Genomic DNA, 4,233 nt, shown 5'->3' with positions numbered 1-4,233 from the left:
CATATTCCTAAACATGTGCATCTATCCATCTATCTAAAATACACTGCAGTATTATCACTTTTACTCCCCTATAGAAAGCAAAGTCACAAGAAGCAGTAAATAGCTACTTATTAAAATGAAATTAAATTCAGCTAAGAACCTCTTGGCATATTTATAGTGGTACTCTGCATTCTTCCATTTATTTACAAGTTTACATCAAAATGCAGCTATTACAGTAATTGTAAAGCATTTCAGGGAAACTGGGAATATTTTACCCTTCTTTTAAAGGCAGTTGGGAAGCAGACACAGAAATGCATCAAGAAACTGTCCAAAGGTGCATGGTGAACCACTATCAGAGGCAGAAACCAAATTCAGAGACCTGACTAGGGGAGAAAATAAAGCATAAAACTGGAGTTAAGAAAAAAAATAGCAGAATGGTTGTAGAAAGACATTGGGAAAGATCCTCCAGTGTCTCCCATAGAGGAAGGGAAGGGAAGTTAGGGTTTTTGTTGTCAAATTCAAAGATACAAGAGATCCCTGCCCCCCTGCAGCTGAACAGTTCTGTACTTTTATCAGATGTGGGTAGGAAAAAGTCTTTTCCCTGGGCTACAATAGATTATTAGGATTTCCATTCAGTGTGAATGCCCCCATACTACTCACTGCTAGTGCCTTCACTCCAAATAAATAAATAAACAAAATGAACACAAAAAGATCTCATTTTTCTCTCAGTATAAACTAGGAAAAGAGAAGAAATCTCAAAAATTTTCATGGAAAGTAAAACATCCAGGATGTTATGTCTCTGAAAGGCATTTTTTCTTCCAGACCATGCTACTTCTGTATGCTATTGCTTCTATATCTTTCTGTCAGAGAAACAGAGAAGCAGGAAGACTGGGAGATGCAGCCAAGAGCAGCCACCTGCAGATTCTAGGAAAACCACAAAATATTTGCTGGAGCAACAGATGCCAATGTTTAGCTTGCTACAGCTATTGAGGAGAAACAGGAGACGGAAAAACATGAGGAAAGCCTAACTTACTGAAGGATGGCGAGATTAATTCAAAAGATGGCTAAATAAAAATGTAAATCTGTGTTTATATATCTGTTCTGGAAGGTATAAAATGTGCAGAATAAGAGGGAGCAGATAGATTGTTGTTTTCCTTTGACTCGAGTCACAGTAATATTTCAGGTCTCAGAAATCTTCACTCTCATTGAAAATGAGGTGCTCCTGACAGAAGTTTCACATTTTAGAAGTTTTCAGCCTGAGGGTCAGAGCTGCAGTGTGTAGGAGTCAATAATGTGAAGTGAAACAATGTAAATAATGAAATCAATGGGAACACTCCCAGAGAATCTAACTTCTTGTGGGCTGTGCAGTGAGACAGTAAGAATACACCCAAAGGAACTGAAATCCTGGGAGGAAAATGAATTTAGGAAAACATGTTTCTACACTTCTTAGCGCAAAAAGAGCTGGGAAGGAATTCAGTCGTTTGTCACTACAATGCCTCTCATGAAGATGCAATGACCAACCTCTCCAAGAGCCCAGGCTAGCATCGAGGTGTGACATTTGTGCAGGACAGCAGATTGTTACTGGGGAGAGAAGCTATATTCCTTGATTGTTTGGCATATTGACAATAAACCTATATTTTCTGACAATGAAGACTTTTAAATTTAGTTTTCAAGGTAAAAGGGAAAGAAAACACGTTGGGCATGAGAAATATACTAGCAGGGATGAACAGATGGTACTGTAAATAGGAATAGGTCAGAGCTTTCCTCTTCTTGCTGATTTCTTCTCAAAGGTTTCATTAGATCAATGCCTGGAAAAGCTGAGCAAATTGTAAAGGCTGAATAAAAAGCAATACGGAGTAATTTGAGAAAAGCTGGGTTATATGTAACCATAGAAAATGGAGCAAAACGTACTAGAAGCGTAAAGATATTTCTACCTGTCATGTAGAGAAATACATCTGCTTACCTTCTTTTTCATCATTTGCCTTTTCCTGTTTTCCAGTTTAGTGGAATTAATTTGGGTTCTGAGGATCCCTTCAATTCCACTGTTTGGCCACAGCTTCTAGGGGATCCACAATTGCTGGATATTTTTCTGGACAAGAACTATGATCTGGGGATTCCTTACCACTCAGCTTTATTAGACAAAGAAGTAAAGCATAGAGTGACTTAGTGACTTGCATGAGGCAACAATAGAAACCTGGAGCAGAACTGAGAAAGAAACCCGTGTCTTCCCAGGCAGGATTCGGCACCAAAACACATAGATCACTCTTTTGTCACTTACCTCAGTGTTATCATGGAAACAGAACAGGAATTAAATTCTGACAAATAATCAATTCTGTAAGTAAGGCAATCTGTCCTGGGAAAGGAATGTTTTAATCACCATTTTCCTCTCAGTCTTTCTCCAAAGCCTGCAGTATTGCAAATCAGGAGGTCAGATCTGGCAGAATAAAGCAGAAAAGGATACAAGTTCTTGAGTGTTATGACTTTAGTGAACTTCATTGAGGTTACAAAAATGCAGTAATTGTCATCTGCAGAACTGAAAGGCTAAGGCTCATTGGAAATTCACGGGATGATTTCTGATTTCTAACTGCTTATTGCTTCTGAGTTCCTGGTATCCTGTTAAAGACAGGAAAAACATTGCTGCTGGTCACTCTTTTGAAATTATAATGAAAAAGTTAATTCTCGTGGAACTAATCAGATATTACACATAGTTCTACAATTATTCTATTGAACAAAGGTCTCTCTAAAGAAAAATTAATCTAACACTTCTAAATGATGCAGTCACATGTATTTTCAATTGTCACAAATAAGAGATCTATTCACCCTCTTAGCATCAATTTTTGCTGCATGGTTTCATGAAAATAGTTCTCTTCAAAATTCATAAGATCTCTGTGCTCATTTAATTTCAGCTGTTCTGAAAAAAAGATATTAATACTTTGCCAAAGATATGGACCTCATTGTCTGTAATGAGGACTGCCCAATAGCTGGATGAGTTCAAAGGATCCCTCCCTTTTTTAATTCAAGACTGAATAGCATTATATCTTCTTTTGAATGCTGGAACTATAAAACCATCTGCCCGTACAGTTGTTCTAAATTTCTCATTATTTTAGGCTGCACAGTATGTGTTTGCTATTTTAAATTACAGTGCTGCAATTCACATCCACTGGCACAAGAGATGGAAACTGAAAAATCTTAATGCCTACTAAAGACTGATGTGCTTGAGGGAGAGCAAGAAGCATAACAGGTTGGCATTAATGCCCTTGTCAGTGGTGGATTTTTTACAGCAGGTGGGTTGAAACTTGTGCTTGCTGATGATAGGTATATTAAATCATATGCCTGGACGCTTTGACTCAGGACCTCCCTGCTGTAAGGCTCTGCTGGCCCATCTTGTGGTTCCAACACTCTAGCAGAGTACTTGCACCATGTTGTAAGGCACTCAAAGATGAAGGAGCTGCAACCAGGAATTTTCCTGGTGATGGCAGTGTAGGTACCTTGTATTTTTCAGGATGATCAAAATAATGTAACAACAGATACACATTAAAAAAAAAAAAAAAAAAAAAAAAAAAAAAAAAAAAAAAAAAAAAAAAAAAAAGCTGACATCCTGGGATGTTCCTGTTGACCTATCCTTAAGGAAATTCCACCACATTAATGAATTAGTGTAAAATAGTCTAAGAAGGAAAGGAATTCCATATTTTAAGACAAATTCCTTGCTGAGAATCTTAGAAGTCCAGACCTGATATAGTGCTTTTCTCTGAAATTTCCCACACAGGTGGTGGGCCACTGTGTCTTTCTTTCTCACCTCCATCCTGCTGAGCTCCAAGGAAACAATTGCCTACAACCTTGCCACTTGTTGGCAAGATTTTTCCATAATCATGTGAAATAAAATTTCCTGCAGAAAAAAACGGTGGCCTGTTGCAAATTTCTGTTATCCCTTCTCACAAATAGTGTTGTATGTCCACACAGGGCATTTAGCTTAAAATGTAATAGCCATTTCATCTTCTTGCATGTAATGTTACACAGATTTTTCTTTATGTATTTCTATATGTATTTCCTACTTCTAACTGAAGAATGTTTATACAGTCTCTTTAAATAATTGTTTCCTAACTAACTTAAAAATCATACTTCTGACAAGCAACTAATAAGCCACTGCAGTTAACAGCATAAACTTTCTCCTAACAAACATAAACTAAGAGTGACAGAGATATGGTAAACTGATTTAATTATGTCATAGAATATGACATTTAAATGAAGCCTTAT

At 37.2% G+C, this 4,233-nt stretch overlaps 1 long non-coding RNA gene across 1 annotated transcript; it reads right to left on the bottom strand.

The window, feature by feature from the left end:
- Positions 1-812: 812 nt before the first annotated feature.
- Positions 813-3,863, bottom strand: LOC136358418 (uncharacterized). Its single transcript, XR_010743089.1, has 3 exons — positions 3,776-3,863; positions 2,258-2,413; positions 813-1,787 (listed from the first exon to the last, which is right to left on the bottom strand). It is a non-coding gene; the product is annotated as an uncharacterized lncRNA (long non-coding RNA).
- Positions 3,864-4,233: the final 370 nt, after the last annotated feature.

This window comes from Sylvia atricapilla, chromosome 3 (genome assembly GCF_009819655.1).
Source record: "Sylvia atricapilla isolate bSylAtr1 chromosome 3, bSylAtr1.pri, whole genome shotgun sequence".
Taxonomy (NCBI): domain Eukaryota; kingdom Metazoa; phylum Chordata; class Aves; order Passeriformes; family Sylviidae; genus Sylvia; species Sylvia atricapilla.
The sequence above is the reverse complement of the archived record's forward strand: the minus strand, read 5'-3'. Positions and strand labels throughout refer to the sequence as shown.